The sequence below is a fragment of the Ascaphus truei genome, chromosome 16 (assembly GCF_040206685.1).
Source record: "Ascaphus truei isolate aAscTru1 chromosome 16, aAscTru1.hap1, whole genome shotgun sequence".
Lineage (NCBI taxonomy): Eukaryota > Metazoa > Chordata > Amphibia > Anura > Ascaphidae > Ascaphus > Ascaphus truei.
In genome coordinates this window covers 10,326,954-10,350,741 of record NC_134498.1, presented here as the reverse complement: position 1 = coordinate 10,350,741, position 23,788 = coordinate 10,326,954, and positions in this window count along the sequence as shown.

Below are 23,788 nucleotides of genomic sequence, written 5' to 3'. Positions count from 1 at the left end.
GCCCTTTCCCATCAATCATATTGTATCCATTGGACGAAATGCCGGTCTTCCCTGAGACTAAGGGGCACCGGTAAAAGTATCACTACTTATTGTTTTTTTTTGGTGTGCAGCAAATCCCCATCATTTTTGCGTTCTCTTGCTCTGCCCCAATCTGACACACCACCTTGCTCTCTCACCCCCCTCTTAGACTCCCCCGTCACCCTTTCCTTCCTCAAAGGATGTCCTTTAATCAGATCTTACCCAAATTGTCTCCATCTCCCTTGGAAATGTTCTTTCTTTAAGCTGTGCGGCTCCTCTTGATCCGAACTTTCTTAGCTGACCCCTTTAGGTTTCGGCTCCGAGGGTCTAAAAAATAAGCAACTCCGAAAAGATGTGAAATATGCGCACGGGTCCTAATGGGGCACTGAGGGGTAGACTTAAATACTAGTAAATATAATCTACTGTGCTAACAAATATAATCTATTAACTAACAAATATAACTTATTAAACTAAGAAATATAATTTATTAAACTAACAAATATAACTTATTAAACTAAGAAATATAACTTATTAAACTAAGAAATATAATTTATTAAACTAAGAAATATAACTTATTAAACTAAGAAATATAATTTATTAAACTAAGAAATATAACTTATTAAACTAAGAAATATAACTTATTAAACTTAGAAATATAATCTATTAAACTAAATAAATATCTATTAAACTAAATAAATATCTATTCAACTAAATAAATATAATCTATTTAAAAACAATACAATAAAAAGCTGGAGAAATGATACGTCAACCAAGCCACAGATGTGATGCCAATGAGCGTTGAACTCCTTGCAGATCCACTGTCAGCTGGTTGTGGCAGAAAGTGGTGACATACAGTAGAACAGAGTGGTTGAGCTGTAACCACGGCAGTCAGGTCAGAAATCAACACAATATTTTTTGAAATTTAGAATGAGAATGTTCTGTATGTCACATTCTGGGCTCAGACTCTGAGCCCTGTCACATGTTAGCAGCTTGTGATAATAGAAAGTATCCATATACTGGGATGTGATAAGAAACATGAAGGTCATTTTATAATGGGTCCCATAACCTGCTTTATATGAAGTATCATTTTACACTAATTAGTAGAGATGTTACATTTTGAAAAATAGCACTTCTGGCGGCATTGTTCATTTTCTCTACAAATGATAAATCAAAAAGTTGGATAAAACGTTATATGTGTGTGTGCGCGCGCAATATATATATAGAGGTATCAGTACCGTGTTAGCCGAGCTTCAATAATCAAAAAATAAATAGATGATACCGTTCTGTGGCTAACGAAATGCTTTTATTTGTGCGAGCTTTCGAGATACACTGATATCTTCTTCCGGCGATGTTACAATGAATGAAGCAAGCAAAAGGTATACTTAAAAAATGTGTCTCTTGGAATGTTATCTGTGCTGGTCCTTCCCCCGGTGTGGATGTGTTTTATGCCTAGAGGTGTCAAAAGGTTCCTTAAAGCAAGTGATGAAAGAGTGTGTATGTGTATCAGTGTGAATGAAAATGAATGGAGAGCCCACAGTATATACAGTGCTTTACAAAAGGTGTGTGTGGAGTGGGAGTGGATAGAAATGGTGTGGGTGGGTGTGGAAATGTGACAGTTTGTAGCACAATTAAAAGTGTGTGGATACTTTGTGGTCCCTATTGATGTATAGGGATGTAAAAACAGTATTTGTATGTGTAAGAGACAGCTGTGTGTGCATACATATAGCACAGTATGTTAAATTACGCCGCATCAAGGTAAGGGGGGGGGGCGCGAGCACCAGCAGAGGGAAGGCAGGGGGGCGAGCTGCAAAAGTTTGTGCTCCCCTGGTATAACCAATAAATAATATAGCTGATATAGCAATTTGGTCGTGGCTAGAGAGAGATTATAATGGCAGTGAGAATTAGTGGTCAGAATTAATAACAGTGCAATTACTAAAAAGTAGCTGTAATGAAATAATAATAAACACTATGCCTAAACACAATAAAAGTCCAGAAACCTAGCTCTAATAGCTATGTTATAACTCAATCATAAAAGGATCCAATTCGGGCGTCCTCTGGAGCCCTGGCAGCTCTCTTCAGGGAAACAACCACCTCCTCGATAGATATCTAAACAAATAAAAGAAGAGAAAGCGCCCGCTCCATGTGTAAATTCGGTTTAACAATTTCATTTCCTGGACAAGATAAAAATAGCAAACTCACAAACATCCGTTTGGTAAAAGCATTGTGTGAGACAGGCTCGGGCTCCGTGGTAATCCGGAAGTCACTCCGCAGCTCCAGACTTTGGACGATGACCGGGAAACTCGATAGGCTGCGCCCCTCGCAGTGTGGTCCTCCAGCAATCTGTGGTATGTTGTGGTTCCACTGTAAATCCGGTGTCTCGTCTTGGTCGCGTACCAACTTCCCTTCCGGCGTCAGGACGTATAGTGTGGCAATAGCAACGAGAAGAAAGTACTGAGGTGGGGTTGGATCCCCCTCGGTTATTTCTTGTTTTATTAATAAATAATTTACTATATTTTAATCTCTGGTGCGCATTGTGTGCATTTTTCTTCTTGTCTGCACAGTGCTTCAGATGCTGCATCTGAAAAAATACCGGTGGATCGGGATGTGAGGTAGGGAAGTGACGTCCGCGCCGGAACGTTATTGCCACGCCTCCAAATATTCATTGCCACGCCCCCAAATCGCGCCCGCTGCATACCCTGCAAAGCCATAAAAAAGCTCAGGCTTCAGCAAGTGTATTGCAGCGTGTGTGCCTTCCCTCCGTCTGAAATACTATAGACGCAGCCTTATCGACGCTTACTTAATAGGCCCCTGTGTCTCTCTCTCTCTCTGTGTCTCTCTCTCATTCTCTGTCTCTCTCTCATTCTCTGTCTCTCTCTCATTCTCTGTCTCTCTCTCATTCTCCGTCTCTCTCTCTCATCCCTGTATGATAGGTATGTTCCAACTCTATTTTTTGCTCTTCTTTTCCGTTTGAGAGGAGGGAGTCCCTCACCTCTTCAGCCACACACCAGGAACGCTGGATTGCTTTCAGACGCTCGGAGAGGCGGATACAGTCGTGGATTGCAGGCACTGATTTATCTGGTAAGTACCGCAAACATGCTTGAACAAGGGCCGTAGACATTTTATTTGATGGTTTAGATTATCATTGTCTGTGGTTGTTAGTTATTGGTATTAGAGTTTTTTGATGTTACGAATCAAATACATTTTGAAGTAGTAATCCCCTCCGAACTGGGCATTCCTGGCCAATAATGCCCTGGCTGTAAGAGTTGAAGGGCCCAAGCAAAGCCCCCACCTCTATACACACTAACACTGCAGGGGCATCAGAGTGTCTTGTTGTTATGGCAACGGGGGGCGTCACGTGATGTCATTTGTTTAAAAAATTATTTTTTAAGGTGTCCCGGTTTTTAATTTTTTAAATCTGGTCACCCTATCCTCATGGAGTATTTAAGTGAAGTGGATTTATCGCAGCACCTGAAAGAGAAGAGACTACTTAAGATCAGCAGCGCAACGCAAGTGAAAAGGGGGGAGAAGGGAATATAGAGAAAGGAGGGTTAGAGGGGGGTGAGAGAAATTAGAGAGGGGGTTTGGGGAGGGGATATGATAAATATGCATTATATATATATGCATGCGAGTGACGTCATCTGGATGCGACGTGACCAGCGGGTCTGCGATCAGGACAACAGCTAGCGTGACGGCGACGTCTGAGCCCTGAAAGTACACTGTGGAGTCCCCAGATTGGGATCCAGCACGGAGGGAGAGACAAAGTTTCTATCAGCGCTGTTTGTTGGCCACCCTGTCGTGAGTAGGATTCCCATTTTTACATCACCGGGTGGGATCTCCACAGTTCATGTTCCTCATGTCTATTTAGACAATTGTTTTATCTTTTATAGGTTTTTATTCTTAGTATTAAATAGCACCAGTTTTTTCAGTCAGTCTGTGTTATGTGAGTGTGTGTTTGTAAGTTGTTGTGGTCCTTTTTAGTTTGATTGTGTATACCAGTGTTGCACTATGATTTTTTTCTTTGTTTATTTCCACGTTATGAGACATCAATCAAGAATCATCTGATATTGATTGGGCACTAAGGACTGATCTGATATTTGATCTGTGATCCCCTTAGGTGGTGAATGGTAAATCTAGGCGCCAGTTATTTTGTGTTTTCTATGTGTTTATGTTGACCTGTATCGGTCATAGTTTCTAGGTAGCCTAGACCTTTAATATAGAGGCTTGTTTGTGTAATCACTTTAGTATTTATTTTTACTATATTGTTTTAAGCATTAGCGCTGTAAGCACTTATTTTCTTTATATTATCTAAGAGTTTGGGTTTTTATAGAATGCAAGTTAAAACCAAAGTATTACTTACCATAAAAAAATAATTAAAAAAAAGTATATTATGTTTAAGATGCTCAAGTTAACTCGATGTTTTTATATAGTAGTCACAGGATAAGGACATTTTCTTCAGGATGTAAGACGTACGACGTAAATGGCACATGCTGGAAATGTAGTGACAAGATCGTGCGATGTACAGACAAATGATCTCAGGTACCACAGTGCACCCCGAGCATATACACTATTAGACTCTGCATACCACAATTACCCCATAAGCAGAGTCAACGGCCAAAGATGTACATGGGCTTCAACCCAAGATAAAACCCTTCTTTTTTCTCTTTATTATTTTCATTTTTACCCGTCCACCCATTCCCACTGTTCTAAACCCAGTGAGCGAGGCGACACTAACTTTTTCACTCGCCAAGCTGCGGGAGACCAACAAGACTAACGAGATAAAAACATGAGCCTTATGTAGCCAGGTCCCCCCTGCCTGTCAGCACCCCCCTCACCTTGCTGGCGATCGCGGGTGCCGCCGAGTCCAATGGCGGCCCCGGCAGCCGATCGCAAGGGTGAGGGCGGTCAGGCTCCTGCTCGGGAGTTGCCGGGGACACGTGCGGCCGGTTACCAAGACCGCGATCGCGTTGCAGGGCTCCCGAAGCCGGGTGGCGAGGGCGCCGCCATCTTCTTGTGGTTCGCGCATGCGCAGAGTAGACCTAGGTGCGGTGGCCAGCAGGAGAGCTCGCGCATGCGCAGGGATGAGCCCGCGAAACCCTAGCCTACCAGGGAAGGCTCTAGGCAGGGACTACGAGTCCCATGAGCCTCTGCGCACCCCACGTGATGCCAGGGAGCCAATAGGGCTTAGGATCTCCCTAGAGGGGGAGAATAAATACATTTCGCGCGCGGCAGAACGTCAGTTGGAGCTGGGAGCTAGGAGGGAGCAGGAAGGGTGTAGGGAGCAAGTAAAGCTCCTGCACCAGGTAGGTCCCCCATATCCCAGGTAGGCCCCAACTCACCACCAGGCTAGTGGGTAATTGATAAGGGATGGCCCTAGGTTAGGGACACTGCCCTTAGGTTCGTGAGGTGCCTTATTGTCCGGTCACAGCGGTCAGTGCTGTGAGGGCGGACAAGAGGGCATAGTGTCAGGTTGCAGTGCGTTGCAGCCAGGATTAGGAGAGGTTAGGTAGGAGTGAGTCAGAGGGGACCCGGGTGGGTACGGGAGAGGTAGTGGGGGTGCAGGGGGTCAGGGACCCACCTGCATAGGATAGGCGACCCCATAAGCCCCCAGGAGTTTTCCCCAAAAGCCATTCAAGGTTGCTGTGCTGTAGGGACGGCCTATAGTACAGCGAGTGTCACCGTAGTTGGTAAGAGTCAGTTAGGGACTCAGCGGACGCTGCACATCCGTGCAGCGAGTTGGGCGGAGGTTTTCATTGCGGCTGCAGCAATCATCCGAGTGGGATCGTCCTGGAGGTGGTTCCGGTGTTCTTCGGTCGTCGGATCCTTTGCAAAGCCAGTTGCAGATCCGAGCATGGGAGTGCTCGGCAGGTACTTTAGATCTACAAGTGCACCAACGGGCCCATTAGTTTCCTTAGTGACTGCGCAGTCACCCATATCCTCTCTCTGCAAGAGTGCGGGACATTGGGTGGGGAATTATTGGACACGGGGTAGGATCACCCGGTGTTGGGGGAAGCGTCCGGTGAGACGCCTTGGTTAGTGTCTCCTCTAGAGAGGGACACCTGTTATTCTGTTGATGGTATATGTGTCGTATGTTCTCAAGTAAAAGGTATTGGTTATCATACACACGGTGTGCGAGTATTTGTATGTGTCCTGCGAGGAACAATTCCTGCTCTGCTGGGAACCATCGCAGGTGGAGTCGCTGCACCGAGTACAGGGTTACTCTTAATATAATTGCACCGCACCAAGTACAGGATTACTCTTAATATAATTGCCCCAGGTTCCCCGTAGCGGAAGCTCAGCCCTCCTGTGAGCTTAACAGGTAAAGCACCACACCTGGTTACACTGTATGTTCTCCGCACCCACACTATAACTGCGATTGGGTGGGGGAATACCCGTTACATCTGGAGGCGCTGCTGAGATAAGACCTGGGGTGCCCTGTTCCATTTTTTTTTTGTCAAATTGTCCCACCATGTTTGTGAAGTCCGGACGCAAGGGCTTTGAGGCAAGATTTTAGCCCCCGCCGTGTGGTGGCCGTAGGAGGCCTTCCCGCAAATATATCAGATGTGGAGGTCTGTAATCATACTGTATGCGTAAAATCCCCGGGTGGCCGGAGTGCCACGGCGTAATTGAATGAGTAACCATTATATTGGTATACCCTTAGACACTTGTTTGCTACAATCATAACAAATTTAATACATAGCTGTAGTATTTCAAGGGATAAATGATTTTGGGACACCTATTCCACAAGCATAAAACCTTACATGAAACCCATTTGTATTTATCTGGGCCCAAAAGAGATTTGGGCATCAAACTGGCTGCTAAACTGAGAATGGGTGCCAATATTTACTCATTTGAATAAGTAGCTGCAGTGTTTCCATGGGTTAATCGCTTTGAGTCACCTATTTCACAGTGGTTATGCACAAAGGGAGATCCCCTATGTAACCCCTATCTTGCCTGCCCCCCAAAAAAAGAGTATGGGCATCAATAACAGTTGTTAAATTGGACACAGGTGCCTATTTTTTTTTTTTTTTTTTAAACAATTTGAATAAGTGATTGTATTTTTCCAAGGGTTAAATGACTTTGGACCACCTACTGTACAGTGGCTATCGAAAGAAGGGGATCTCTTACATAAAACCTGTATTTAGCCGGGCCCAAAAAGGGTATTGGCATCAAAACATGTGCCGAACTGGTCACGTGTATCCGAGTTTCATACAGTAGCTCTAACTACACGTATATTAATATAACTGGTAAGCAATGCACATTTAATACAGAACAGATATGAATGATACTTTTAGTAAGCAAAGAGAGTACGAAGTACTGTAAAAATAATCATTTCTTGAAAGCCTTTTAAACACGTAGGTGAACCATAAATTGATGCAGTATTATGCTTTGACTTTACAGACATCTTATAAATTAAAACAGCAAAATACATAAGTTCCTTTTAAAGTTTTCATAAATTCAAATAATTACACATAGGTACCCTGTGTTGATATAAACTGGGGGAAAAACATAACTGCCTGACCCAGTACATTTGTGGATATACAGTAGAATGTAAAATACTGTACATGGGCAAAAGTGACTTGCTCTTGGAAACCTGCAGATAATTACAGCCATCTGTTCTGATGGCCAAATCATTTTGGAGCCAGGCAAAATTGATGGTGGGCTTTAAATAGAGGACCAATTTCTACACTATAAAGAACCCTTGTGAAATATGTAGGCAAAAGTCATTTCATCCTTGAAATACTACAGCTGCTTCTTGAAATTATTTAAAATTGGCATCTGAGACTAGTTTGCCACCTGTTTTGGTCCCCAAACCTTTTTTGGCTAAATACAAGCTTTATGCAAAGGCTCCAACTCTGTCAATATCTACTGTGATATAGGTGGCCCAAAAGCTTTTATCCCTTCAAATACTGAAACTACGTTATTCAAATTGTACCTGTTTTGATGCACAAATATTGTTTGGGATGGGTTAGTGCAACTAGGTGTGACACAGGAATTCATCTTCTGTTGATAAACACAGTGGGATGTGACCCACATTCATTTAACCTTTAAAATACTGCAACTACTTATTCAAATGGATAAATATTGTTACCCGTACCCAGGGTGGCACCTGTTTTGATGCCCAAATTCCTTTTGGGGCAGACGATATGCAAATGGGTGTTATGTAAGGGACTGGGAAATAGGTGGCTCAAAGTCATTTTAGTTTGCACTGTAACTAGGCATTAAAGTCATAACCTTTTCATTCTCCCATATCTTATGATGTCATATAACACCAAAGATGTATTTATATATGGAAACAACATAATTATTGTTGAACGCCATTTAAAAATAAGCCTGTGTTTGCCGTACCTGCTATTAGTGCATTCACCTTTTCTGTATACTCTGAGGTAGATAAATACTAAAGATGCATCATTTGCATGTTACTTCCCAGAATCCCTGGCTGCAGTGGAAGCACTGTAGGCTAAAAGATAATGGTGAAAATCAGGGTTGCAGACCTGTCTAAGGCTGCGGTCCCAGTGACTGCCACAGCGCACGCCACGGTGTGCACTGTGCGCACAAGCACCGGCCCCCCAGTCACTCAGGGCCGAGTACATGCGTCGGCGCACACTCAGCAGCCGCGCTGTACTGCAGGATTTCACACACTCAAAAAAATTGTGTGTGGAACTTGCGACGGAGCCGTGGCCACGCCCCCGCTGGCGGTTCAGCAAATGAGGGCGAACCAGCTGCGTGAGGTCATAGCCACGCCCCCGCAAAAACCCGACCACGCCTCCTCCCGTCGCATCCTCTCCCTCTCTCCTGAAGACCGCAGATCGCGCTTAGCGCTGTGCACGCGCCGCCACCCCGCCGGGCGCGCGTGTCACAGTGTTGACTGGGACCGCAGCCTGAGACATGTGAATGTGCTCACAAATTATATTTTTATTAACTGCATTACCAAACTTTTGCCATGTATGATGAAAGAGATCTGTAAATAACATTATTTTTATATATTTATTTGCATACATCTACAATCACCTCCACAGGCAGAGACCATCTAAATTACTATATGCACCAGAAAATAATCTTAATATATAAATTCGAAAGGTTAGTGCTAGATGCGGTGAATCTGATTGGTCCGTGGCCACCCCGACTCTCATTGGCCAAGAGGTACGCCCCACTGTGACACACACATAGACACTATGTCCGCCCTCCCATAGTCAGCCTCCCACATGACTTTCATTGGCCAAAAGGTACAGTGACATCACTGACACACACCTACTTCACTCTCATACACTTGCACTGACACCATACACCCAGAGAACCCCTGCGGAGTCCTTGTTAAGTTTACATCTCACACTCTCACCCCTGTCTACACACACACACACACACACACACACACACACACACACACACACACACACACACACACACACACACACACACACACACACACAGTCACCCCTATGTACAGAGGCGACCAACTTTATTCTAACTCGGCTAGTTCCGCAAATTTCAGAATATCCCGGTGATGTTCGGTTTTGTATCGTTTTCGCCCGGAGTGTATTGCGTTATTTTCCCGGCTGTGATTTAAGCATTTTATTCCCGCTGGCTGCAATACTGCAATGCCGTGTAAAAACACATGGGGGCGTTTGCGAGCTGTTGTCTTTGAAGCCGTCCCCTATAACCCCTAACATACAGTACATCAATGAAAACCTGTCACATGGTACTAGAACCAATCAGAGTAGGGATGGAGTTCCCACGCTCTGATTGGCTCTAGTACCATGTGACAGGTTTTCATTGACGTCACATCCTTTCTCCCCCAAGCCTCTGTCACATGGTATACTAGAGCCAATCAGAGTAGGTATGGAGTTCCCACGCTCTGATTGGCTACCGTACCATGTGACAGGTTTTCATTGACGTCACATCCTTTCTCCCCCAAGCCTCTGTCACATGGTATACTAGAGCCAATCAGAGTAGGTATGGAGTTCCCACGCTCTGATTGGCTACCGTACTGGGTGCTGAGCTCAAGGACTGACTCCAGAAAGGAGAATAACAGCAGCACTTCCAACAAAGAGGGACAAGTGCCTATCTGGGTGCCCCCTTCACATAACCCCCCTGCACCTCACATCGCCCCCTGCACCTCACATCACCCCCCCCTTGCAAATCAACCCCCCTTCCCTTGCACATCACCCCCCCCCTTGAACATCAACCCCCCCTTGCACATCAACCCCCCCTTCCCTTGCACATCAACCCCCCCTTCCCTTGCACATCAACCCCCCCTTCCCTTGCACAACACCCTCCCCCTTGCACATCAACCACCCCCCTTGCACATCAACGCCTCCTTCCCTTGCACATCAACCCCCCTTCCCTTGTACATCAACCCCCCCTCCCTTCCTTGCACATATCCCCCTGCACATAACATCACCTCCTCGCCTCCGATCACGGCGGGACTGGCCGCGCTCGCAAGCAGTGGGCACCGGAAAAGTGCCGCACTTGAGAGCGGGCTCGGCTCCCCCGGGGAGGAAGGGGAGAGCGGGCTTGGCTCGCGGGGGGAGGGAGAGCGGGCTCGGCTCGCGGGGGGAAGAGGGAGAGCGGGCTCGGCTCGCGGGGGCAGATAGAGCGGGCTCGGCTCGCGGGGGCAGGGAGAGGGGGCTCAGGAGGAGGAAAGCAGCCGCCGCCGTGGGCCGTGTGATGTGCAGGTCTGCCCTATATCCATACCTCTCCAATCCCCGCCACTGCTCAGTGTTCAATGGGGGAGGTTGACGTCGGCGGAGTGACGTTGACGTCGGCGGCATGACATTGACGTCGGTGACAGATTAGCCCTGCCTGCCGACACGCCCACAACCCGCCTCCCAAGCGCGCTTGCTATCTCCTCTGCCAGGACAGCAAAAAGCTCCTGGTAGAGCGAGCGGCAGCAAGCAACAGCGAACAGCAGCACAAAAGTGCTTACTATGTCCCAGGCCTCATACATCCAGTAGCGCAAGCACGCTGCCTAGGGGTCACACTCGACTCCTCTCTCACATTCTCCTCTCACATTCAAAACGTATCTAAAACCTGTCGCTTTTTCCTCCACAATATTACAAAGATACGCCCTTTCCTCTGTTGCTCAACTGCTAAAACTCTGACACAGGCCCTTATTTTTCAATCCGGCCAGGGATCTTACCTGATCCGCAGTCCCTCAATGTACTATACTGGAGGGGAGGTGTTCTCTACCTGTCTTCCGATGTCTCCCGTGTGAAACTTGAGAGTCAGATCTGGAAGAAAGCAGTGTAGGTTATTTCGGTGTATGTATATGACAGTTAAGATAAGATAAAACAGAGAGAGAGTGGGTGAGGGTGACAGGGAGAGAGAGGGGGTGAGAGAGAGAGGGGGGAGAGAGAGAGAGATGGGGAGAGAGAGAGAGGGGGGAGAGAGAGAGGGGGGGGGGAGAGAGAGAGGGGAGAGGGAAGGGGAAGAGACAGAGGGGGGAAGAGAGAGAGGGGGGGAGAGGGGGGGAGAGAGAGAGAGAGGGGGGAGAGAGAGGGGAGAGGGAAGGGGAAGAGACAGAGGGGGGAAGAGAGAGAGAGGGGGGGAGAGAGAGGGAGGGGGGAGAGAGGGAGGGAGGGGGGAGAGAGAGGTGGGGGAGAGAGAGAGGTGGGGGAGAGAGAGAGGTGGGGGAGAGAGAGAGAGGTGGGGGAGAGAGAGAGGTGGGGGAGAGAGAGGTGGGGGAGAGAGAGAGGTGGGGGGAGAGAGAGAGGGGAGAGAGAGAGGTGGGGGAGAGAGAGAGGGGAGAGACGGGGGGAGAGAGAGAGGGGAGAGAGAGACAGGAAGGAGAGGGTGGAGAGAGGGGGGGAGAGAGAGGGGGTGGAGAGAGAGGGGGAGAGAGAGAGAGTGGGGGGAGGGAGAGAAGGGGGGAGAGAAGGGGGGAGAGAGAGTGGGGGAGAGAGAGAGAGTGGGGGAGAGAAAGAGAGAGAGAGAGAGAGAGAGAGAGTGGGGGAAAGAGAGAGTATGGGAGTGAGAGGGAGGGGGGGAGAGAGAGGTGGGGGAGAGAGAGAGGTGGGGGAGAGAGAGAGGTGGGGGAGAGAGAGAGGTGGGGGAGAGAGAGAGGTGGGGGGAGAGAGAGAGGGGAGAGAGAGAGGTGGGGGGAGAGAGAGGGGGAGAGACGGGGTGAGAGAGAGAGAGAGGGGAGAGGGAAGGGGAAGAGACAGGGGGGAAGAGAGAGAGGGGGGGGGAGAGAGAGGGAGGGGGAGAGAGAGGTGGGGGAAGAGAGAGGTGGGGGGAGAGAGAGGGGAGAGAGAGAGGGGAGAGAGAGAGGTGGGGGGAGAGAGAGAGGGGGAGAGACGGGGGGAGAGAGACAGGGGGGGAGAGAGAGAGGGGGGAGAGAGACGGGGAGAGAGAGACAGGGGGGAGAGGGGGGAAAGAGGGGGAGAGAGGGGGGGGAAAGAGGGGGAGAGAGAGAGTGGGGGGAGGGAGAGAGGGGGGAGAGAGAGAGGGGGGGAGAGAGAGAGGGGGGGAGAGAGAGAGAGTGGGGGAGAGAAAGAGAGTGGGGGAGAGAAAGAGAGAGAGAGAGTGGGGGAAAGAGAGAGTATGGGAGAGAGAGAGAGATAGAGTGGGGGAGAGAGAGTGAGTGGGAGGAGAGAGAGTGGGGGGGAGAGAAAGAGATCGAATGGGGGAGAGAGAGTGGCTGTGTGGCTGTGTGTGTATCAGTTGCTGTGTGTATCATATCAGTGGCTGTGTGTGTGTGTGTGTGTGTGTGTGTGTGTATTGTGGCTGTGTGTGTGTATCAGTGGCTGTGTGTGCCTGTGTGTGTATCAGCCACTGATACACACACACACAGCCACTGATACACACACACACAGCCACTGATACACACACACAGACACTGATACACACACACACAGACACTGATACACACACACACAGCCACTGATACACACACAGTCACTGACACACACACACAGCCACTGACACACACACACAGCCACCGATACACATACACAGCCACCGATACCCACACAGCCACCGATACCCACACAGCCACCGTTACCCACACAGCCACCGATACACACACACAGCCACCAATACACACACAGCCACCGATACACACACACACACACACAGCCACTGATACACACACAGCCACCGATACATACACACACAGCCACTGATACACACACACAGCCACCGATACACACACATACAGCCACCGATACACAGCCACTGATACACACACACAGCCACCGATACACACACATACAGCCACCGATACATACACACACAGCCACTGATACACACACAAAGCCACCGATACACACACATACAGCCACCGATACACACACACACAGCCACTGATACACACACACAGCCACTGATACACACACACAGCCACCGATACACACACATACAGCCACCGATACATACACACACAGCCACTGATACACACACACAGCCACTGGTACACACACATACAGCCACCGATACATACACACACAGCCACTGATACACACACACAGCCACCGATACACACACATACAGCCACCGTTACATACACACACAGCCACTGATACACACACAAAGCCACCGATACACACACACACACTCCCCCCAATACAAAAACATACTCTCCCCAATACACACACAAAGTGGAGTACAGTCAGAGTCAGCGACGGATGTGAGTGTACAAGAAAAAACAAAAAATAATAATGCGCCAAATGGGATGTTACTAAGAATATGGGCAATAAGCAAGATTGACAATAAAATATATATAAAAATAAAAAACAAAAAACAAAAAACATGTGACATGAACCAGTCCGGTGCGTATAGGGTATTGCTGAAAAGAATATATATATGAGTGAGACAAACACAACCCAATGAATGGTGCAGCTGCTTTAAAACAGGGAACCCCCAGTCCCTGATATATACGTGGCAACAAAGAAGAAAAAAGTTAGAAGCGCAGTCAGTACGGGGTTGTGGTCAAACTCTATATCTTTATTAATATATCTTGTCCCAGGGATAAACCTCTAGGACAACAACAACATGAGAATTAATACATTGATAATAATAGTAAAAACTGTGCAGATGAAGCTGTTTGTGCAATTGCACTTGATGGGTCTCCAAGGGGTTAAAAACGGGAGTAGCCCGATAGTAAGTCTCAGTCCTGCAATCTGTGCACTGCCCGGGCAGGTTTAGGTAAAATAGGGGGTACCCCAGGGTTGAGACAATGCTCAAAATGCTCACCCTTGATCCACTTTGGTCCGTTGGTGTCCAGTAGTGTTCTTTGGTCCCGAAATCTGCTCCGTAGCAAGCTGCTCAGATGCGCTGGTGCGCACGATAGCAGACAGCCCTCCGGGTGTCCGGGTCTGATGTCACTTCCGGCTGTGACGCACAGACCCTTCCCGGTAGTCTCTGGGCTTCGTCTATCAGCTCTCCTCCTCCTGCTAGTTGCCGATCACCAGGCAAACAGGTTTTGATCAGCTGGAGCCCAGCGTGTGGTGTTAACAGCTCTACTCCACTGCACTGTATGGAAGCAACACCCTATTGCTCCTCCTCCTACGCGTTTCACCAAAAGGCTTCGTCAGGGATATCAATGCACCAGTGCCATATTAATTTATAGCCTAGTTAATTGCAATGGCTCAATTAGTGTGATAATGAACTTCCATATTGGTTCATTAAACCTATTTTCTTAATGGACTGGTGCTATTGATACAAATGACTGGTTCATGTCACAAACAAAGAAAAAAACAATACTTAAACAAAAAACATGATATAAAAAAGATTAATTACAATATAGGATAAATTAAAAATATTTTAAAATTTTTAAAAATGTAATAAAATATGAATTAAAAATACATTCTTTTATGAATTTATCGGTGTTTGTCATTATTAAACAAATGGATTCATCAATATGTATTATAATAATTTAGCTATACAGTTAAAACACCTTATATAACCCACAGATATATATAATTGAATAACTGACTGACTTGATTACAAAAAAATCAATACATGAAATAGATAATATATTAAACACTCATAAATAGAATTTAAAACATTTAAAATCAGATAAAGAATAGAGATCATTTAAATCTCAATAGATAAATGGTTTATGAGACAGATAACAATTACTGAAAAGCTAAAAGATCCAGTTCTTCATTCAGACCCACTGGACTCATTGTTTGTAATTTGAAAATCCAGTAGGTCTCCTGTTTTCTAAGTTTTAAAAGCCTGTCACCCCTCATGGTTGTATGGTAATGTGTTCAATACCGACAATGGATAATCCTCCTATATCTTTATTGTGGGCTGTTAAAAAATGACGTGAAACCCCATGTCCAAGGAAGCCTCTTAAGATGTTTCTCCTATGTTCAGTAAAGCGTTCCTTTAAACTTCTCTTGAACAATCATATAAAAACCCCAGTGACTCAGGGAGGAATGTAGCTGCCCCACAAAAATCTAAAAGTAGGGAAATTGAGAAACCCAATCATAACTTCTAACTTTTTTCTTCTTTGTTGCGACGGATGTGAGTGACTGGAGGGGGGCGGGAGAGAGAGGAAAGGCCGACGATCCGAGCAGGCGGCTCCCCACCTCCCCATGCACCTATCTCCCGCACCAAGGGGACCGGGGGCAAAGGGAGTGCAGGGGGGTGGGGGGCAAAGGAAGCACTAGGGGGGGCAAAGGGAGCGGTAGGTGGGGCAAAGGGAGCACCAGGGGGGCAAGGAGGGCAAAGGGAGAGTCAGGGGGGCAAAGGGAGCGTCAGGGGGGCAAGGAGGGCAAAGGGAACACCAGGGGGGCAAAGGGAGAGCCAGGGGGGCAAGGAGGGCAAAGGGAGAGCCAGGGGGGCAAAGGTAGAGTCAGGGGGGCAAGGAGGGCAAAGGGAACACCAGGGGGGCAAAGGGAGAGCCAGGGGGGCAAGGAGGGCAAAGGGAGAGCCAGGGGGGCAAAGGGAGCGTCAGGGGGGCAAGGAGGGCAAAGGGAACACCAGGGGGGCAAAGGGAGAGACAGGGGGGCAAGTGGAGAGCCAGGGGGGGGACAAAGGGAGTGCCAGGTGGGGCAAAGGGAGCACCAGGGGGGGCAAAGGGAGCGCCAGGAGCACCAGGGAGGGGCAAAGGGAGCACCAGGGGGGCAAGGCGAGCGCCAAGGGGGCAAAGGGAGCACCAAGGGGGCAAAGGGAGCGCCAGGGGTGATACCCACACAGCCACCGATACCCACACAGCCACCGATACACACACACAGCCACCGATACACACACACACAGCCACCGATACACACACAGCCACCGATACACACACACAGCCACCGATACACACACACAGCCACCGATACACACACAGCCACCGATACACACACACACAGCCACCGATACACACACAGCCACCGATACACACACACAGCCACTGATACACACACACAGCCACCGATACACACACACAGCCACCGATACACACACACAGCCACCGATACACACACAGCCACCGATACACACACAGCCACCGATACACACACAGCCACTGCACAGCAAAGGAATAGCCCGCGATCGCAAGTGTAGCCAGGTCCCCTATCAGGGCTCAGAGCCCCTTCGGGTACTGGATGGGAGAGAGAGAGAGTGGGGGAGAGAAAGAGAGAGAGAGAGAGAGAGAGAGAGTGGGGGAAAGAGAGAGTATGGGAGTGAGAGGGAGGGGGGGAGAGAGAGGTGGGGGAGAGAGAGAGGTGGGGGAGAGAGAGAGGTGGGGGAGAGAGAGAGTTGGGGGAGAGAGAGAGGTGGGGGAGAGAGAGAGGTGGGGGAGAGAGAGAGGTGGGGGGGAGAGAGAGAGGGGAGAGAGAGAGGGGAGGGAGAGAGGTGGGGGGAGAGAGGAGGGGGGAGAGAGAGAGGGGGAGAGACAGGGGGGGAGAGAGAGAGAGAGGGGAGAGGGAAGGGGAAGAGACAGGGGGGAAGAGAGAGAGAGAGGGGGGGAGAGAGAGGGAGGGGGAGAGAGAGAGATGGGGGAGAGAGGTGGGGGGAGAGAGAGAGGGGAGAGAGAGAGGGGGAGAGACAGGGGGAGAGAGAGAGAGGGGGGAGAGAGACGGGGAGAGAGAGACAGGGGGGAGAGGGTGGAGAGAGAGAGGGGGGTGGAGAGAGGGGGGGAAAGAGGGGGAGAGAGGGGGGGGAAAGAGGGGGAGAGAGAGAGAGTGGGGGGAGGGAGAGAGGGGGGAGAGAAGGGGGGAGAGAGAGAGAGTGGGGGAGAGAAAGAGAGAGAGAGAGTGGGGGAAAGAGAGAGTATGGGAGAGAGAGAGAGATAGAGTGGGGGAGAGAGAGTGAGTGGGAGGAGAGAGAGTGGGGGGGAGAGAAAGAGATAGAGTGGGGGAGAGAGAGTGTGGGGGAGAGAGTGGCTGTGTGGCTGTGTGTGTATCAGTTGCTGTGTGTATCATATCAGTGGCTGTGTGTGTGTGTGTGTGTGTGTGTGTGTGTGTGTTTGTATTGTGGCTGTGTGTGTGTGTATCAGTGGCTGTGTGTGCCTGTGTGTGTATCAGCCACTGATACACACACACACAGCCACTGATACACACACACACAGCCACTGATACACACACAGCCACTGATACACACACAGCCACTGATACACACACACAGACACTGATACACACACACACACAGCCACTGACACACACACACAGCCACCGATACACATACACAGCCACCGATACCCACACAGCCACCGATACCCACACAGCCACCGTTACCCACACAGCCACCGATACACACACACAGCCACCGATACACACACAGCCACCGATACACACACACACACACAGCCACTGATACACACACAGCCACTGGTACACACACATACAGCCACCGATACATACACACACAGCCACTGATACACACACACAGCCACCGATACACACACATACAGCCACCGATACATACACACACAGCCACTGATACACACACACAGCCACCGATACACACACACACACTCCCCCCAATACAAAAACACACTCTCCCCAATACACACACAAAGTGGAGTACAGTCAGAGTCAGCGACGGATGTGAGTGTACAAGAAAAAACAAAAAATAATAATGCGCCAAATGGGATGTTACTAAGAATATGGGCAATAAGCAAGATTGACAATAAAATATATATAAAAATAAAAAACAAAAAACAAAAAACATGTGACATGAACCAGTCCGGTGCGTATAGGGTATTGCTGAAAAGAATATATATATGAGTGAGACAAACACAACCCAATGAATGGTGCAGCTTCTTTAAAACAGGGAACCCCCTGTCCCTGATATATACGTGGCAACAAAGAAGAAAAAAGTTAGAAGCGCAGTCAGTACGGGGTTGTGGTCAAACTCTATATCTTTATTAATATATCTTGTCCCAGGGATAAACCTCTAGGACAACAACAACATGAGAATTAATACATTGATAATAATAGTAAAAACTGTGCAGATGAAGCTGTTTGTGCAATTGCACTTGATGGGTCTCCAAGGGGTTAAAAACGGGAGTAGCCCGATAGTAAGTCTCAGTCCTGCAATCTGTGCACTGCCCGGGCAGGTTTAGGTAAAATAGGGGGTACCCCAGGGTTGAGACAATGCTCAAAATGCTCACCCTTGATCCACTTTGGTCCGTTGGTGTCCAGTAGTGTTCTTTGGTCCCGAAATCTGCTCCGTAGCAAGCTGCTCAGATGCGCTGGTGCGCACGATAGCAGACAGCCCTCCGGGTGTCCGGGTCTGATGTCACTTCCGGCTGTGACGCACAGACCCTTCCCGGTAGTCTCTGGGCTTCGTCTATCAGCTCTCCTCCTCCTGCTAGTTGCCGATCACCAGGCAAACAGGTTTTGATCAGCTGGAGCCCAGCGTGTGGTGTTAACAGCTCTACTCCACTGCACTGTATGGAAGCAACACCCTATTGCTCCTCCTCCTACGCGTTTCACCAAAAGGCTTCGTCAGGGATATCAATGCACCAGTGCCATATTAATTTATAGCCAAGTTAATTGCAATGGCTCAATTAGTGTGATAATGAACTTCCATATTGGTTCATTAAACCTATTTTCTTAATGGACTGGTGCTATTGATACAAATGACTGGTTCATGTCACAAACAAAGAAAAAAACAATACTTAAACAAAAAACATGATATAAAAAAGATTAATTACAATATAGGATAAATTAAAAATATTTTAAAATTTTTAAAAATGTAATAAAATATGAATTAAAAATACATTCTTTTATGAATTTATCGGTGTTTGTCATTATTAAACAAATGGATTCATCAATATGTATTATAATAATTTAGCTATACAGTTAAAACACCTTATATAACCCACAGATATATATAATTGAATAACTGACTGACTTGATTACAAAAAAATCAATACATGAAATAGATAATATATTAAACACTCATAAATAGAATTTAAAACATTTAAAATCAGATAAAGAATAGAGATCATTTAAATCTCAATAGATAAATGGTTTATGAGACAGATAACAATTACTGAAAAGCTAAAAGATCCAGTTCTTCATTCAGACCCACTGGACTCATTGTTTGTAATTTGAAAATCCAGTAGGTCTCCTGTTTTCTAAGTTTTAAAAGCCTGTCACCCCTCATGGTTGTATGGCTAATGTGTTCAATACCGACAATGGATTATCCTCCTATATCTTTATTGTGGGCTGTTAAAAAATGACGTGAAACCCCATGTCCAAGGAAGCCTCTTAAGATGTTTCTCCTATGTTCAGTAAAGCGTTCCTTTAAACTTCTCTTGAACAATCATATAAAAACCCCAGTGACTCAGGGAGGAATGTAGCTGCCCCACAAAAATCTAAAGTAGGGAAATTGAGAAACCCAATCATAACTTCTAACTTTTTTCTTCTTTGTTGCGACGGATGTGAGTGACTGGAGGGGGGCGGGAGAGAGAGGAAAGGCCGACGATCCGAGCAGGCGGCTCCCCACCTCCCCATGCACCTATCTCCCGCACCAAGGGGACCGGGGGCAAAGGGAGTGCAGGGGGGTTGGGGGGCAAAGGAAGCACTAGGGGGGGCAAAGGGAGCGCCAGGTGGGGCAAAGGGAGCACCAGGGGGGCAAGGAGGGCAAAGGGAGAGTCAGGGGGGCAAAGGGAGCGTCAGGGGGGCAAGGAGGGCAAAGGGAACACCAGGGGGGCAAAGGGAGAGCCAGGGGGGCAAGGAGGGCAAAGGGAGAGCCAGGGGGGCAAAGGGAGAGTCAGGGGGGCAAGGAGGGCAAAGGGAACACCAGGGGGGCAAAGGGAGAGCCAGGGGGGCAAGGAGGGCAAAGGGAGAGCCAGGGGGGCAAAGGGAGCGTCAGGGGGGCAAGGAGGGCAAAGGGAACACCAGGGGGGCAAAGGGAGAGACAGGGGGGCAAGTGGAGAGCCAGGGGGGGGACAAAGGGAGTGCCAGGTGGGGCAAAGGGAGCACCAGGGGGGGCAAAGGGAGCGCCAGGAGCACCAGGGAGGGGCAAAGGGAGCACCAGGGGGGCAAGGCGAGCACCAAGGGGGCAAAGGGAGCGCCAGGGGTGATACCCACACAGCCACCGATACCCACACAGCCACCGATACACACACACAGCCACCGATACACACACACACAGCCACCGATACACACACAGCCACCGATACACACACACAGCCACCGATACACACACACAGCCACCGATACACACACAGCCACCGATACACACACACACAGCCACCGATACACACACAGCCACCGATACACACACACAGCCACTGATACACACACACAGCCACCGATACACACACACAGCCACCGATACACACACACAGCCACCGATACACACACAGCCACCGATACACACACAGCCACCGATACACACACAGCCACCGATACACACACAGCCACTGCACAGCAAAGGAATAGCCCGCGATCGCAAGTGTAGCCAGGTCCCCTATCAGGGCTCAGAGCCCCTTCGGGTACTGGATGGGAGAGAGAGAGAGTGGGGGAGAGAAAGAGAGAGAGAGAGAGAGAGAGAGAGAGTGGGGGAAAGAGAGAGTATGGGAGTGAGAGGGAGGGGGGGAGAGAGAGGTGGGGGAGAGAGAGAGGTGGGGGAGAGAGAGAGTTGGGGGAGAGAGAGAGTTGGGGGAGAGAGAGAGGTGGGGGAGAGAGAGAGGTGGGGGAGAGAGAGGTGGGGGAGAGAGAGAGGTGGGGGGAGAGAGAGAGGGGAGAGAGAGAGGGGAGGGAGAGAGGTGGGGGGAGAGAGAGAGGGGGAGAGACAGGGGGGGAGAGAGAGAGAGAGGGGAGAGGGAAGGGGAAGAGACAGGGGGGAAGAGAGAGAGAGAGGGGGGGAGAGAGAGGGAGGGGGAGAGAGAGGGAGGGGGAGAGAGAGAGATGGGGGAGAGAGGTGGGGGGAGAGAGAGAGGGGAGAGACAGGGGGAGAGAGAGAGAGGGGGGAGAGAGACGGGGAGAGAGAGACAGGGGGGAGAGGGTGGAGAGAGAGAGGGGGGTGGAGAGAGGGGGGGGAGAGAGGGGGGGGAAAGAGGGGGAGAGAGAGAGAGTGGGGGGAGGGAGAGAGGGGGGAGAGAAGGGGGGAGAGAGAGAGAGTGGGGGAGAGAAAGAGAGAGAGAGTGGGGGAAAGAGAGAGTATGGGAGAGAGAGAGAGATAGAGTGGGGGAGAGAGAGTGAGTGGGAGGAGAGAGAGTGGGGGGGAGAGAAAGAGATAGAGTGGGGGAGAGAGAGTGTGGGGGAGAGAGTGGCTGTGTGGCTGTGTGTGTATCAGTTGCTGTGTGTATCATATCAGTGGCTGTGTGTGTGTGTGTGTGTGTGTGTGTATTGTGGCTGTGTGTGTGTGTATCAGTGGCTGTGTGTGCCTGTGTGTGTATCAGCCACTGATACACACACACACAGCCACTGATACACACACACACACAGCCACTGATACACACACAGCCACTGATACACACACAGCCACTGATACACACACACAGACACTGATACACACACACACAGCCACTGACACACACACACAGCCACCGATACACATACACAGCCACCGATACCCACACAGCCACCGATACCCACACAGCCACCGTTACCCACACAGCCACCGATACACACACACAGCCACCGATACACACACAGCCACCGATACACACACACACACACACACAGCCACTGATACACACACAGCCACTGGTACACACACATACAGCCACCGATACATACACACACAGCCACTGATACACACACACAGCCACCGATACACACACATACAGCCACCGATACATACACACACAGCCACTGATACACACACACAGCCACCGATACACACACACACACTCCCCCCAATACAAAAACACACTCTCCCCAATACACACACAAAGTGGAGTACAGTCAGAGTCAGCGACGGATGTGAGTGTACAAGAAAAAACAAAAAATAATAATGCGCCAAATGGGATGTTACTACGAATATGGGCAATAAGCAAGATTGACAATAAAATATATATAAAAATAAAAAACAAAAAACAAAAAACATGTGACATGAACCAGTCCGGTGCGTATAGGGTATTGCTGAAAAGAATATATATATGAGTGAGACAAACACAACCCAATGAATGGTGCGGCTTCTTTAAAACAGGGAAGCCCCCCAGTCCCTGATATATACGTGGCAACAAAGAAGAAAAAAGTTAGAAGCGCAGTCAGTACGGGGTTGTGGTCAAACTCTATATCTTTATTAATATATCTTGTCCCAGGGATAAACCTCTAGGACAACAACAACATGAGAATTAATACATTGATAATAATAGTAAAAACTGTGCAGATGAAGCTGTTTGTGCAATTGCACTTGATGGGTCTCCAAGGGGTTAAAAACGGGAGTAGCCCGATAGTAAGTCTCAGTCCTGCAATCTGTGCACTGCCCGGGCAGGTTTAGGTAAAATAGGGGGTACCCCAGGGTTGAGACAATGCTCAAAATGCTCACCCTTGATCCACTTTGGTCCGTTGGTGTCCAGTAGTGTTCTTTGGTCCCGAAATCTGCTCCGTAGCAAGCTGCTCAGATGCGCTGGTGCGCACGATAGCAGACAGCCCTCCGGGTGTCCGGGTCTGATGTCACTTCCGGCTGTGACGCACAGACCCTTCCCGGTAGTCTCTGGGCTTCGTCTATCAGCTCTCCTCCTCCTGCTAGTTGCCGATCACCAGGCAAACAGGTTTTGATCAGCTGGAGCCCAGCGTGTGGTGTTAACAGCTCTACTCCACTGCACTGTATGGAAGCAACACCCTATTGCTCCTCCTCCTACGCGTTTCACCAAAAGGCTTCGTCAGGGATATCAATGCACCAGTGCCATATTAATTTATAGCCAAGTTAATTGCAATGGTAATTGCAATGGCTCAATTAGTGTGATAATGAACTTCCATATTGGTTCATTAAACCTATTTTCTTAATGGACTGGTGCTATTGATACAAATGACTGGTTCATGTCACAAACAAAGAAAAAACAATACTTAAACAAAAAACATGATATAAAAAAGATTAATTACAATATAGGATAAATTAAAAATATTTTAAAATTTTTAAAAATGTAATAAAATATGAATTAAAAATACATTCTTTTATGAATTTATCGGTGTTTGTCATTATTAAACAAATGGATTCATATCAATATGTATTATAATAATTTAGCTATACAGTTAAAACACCTTATATAACCCACAGATATATATAATTGAATAACTGACTGACTTGATTACAAAAAAATCAATACATGAAATAGATAATATATTAAACACTCATAAATAGAATTTAAAACATTTAAAATCAGATAAAGAATAGAGATCATTTAAATCTCAATAGATAAATGGTTTATGAG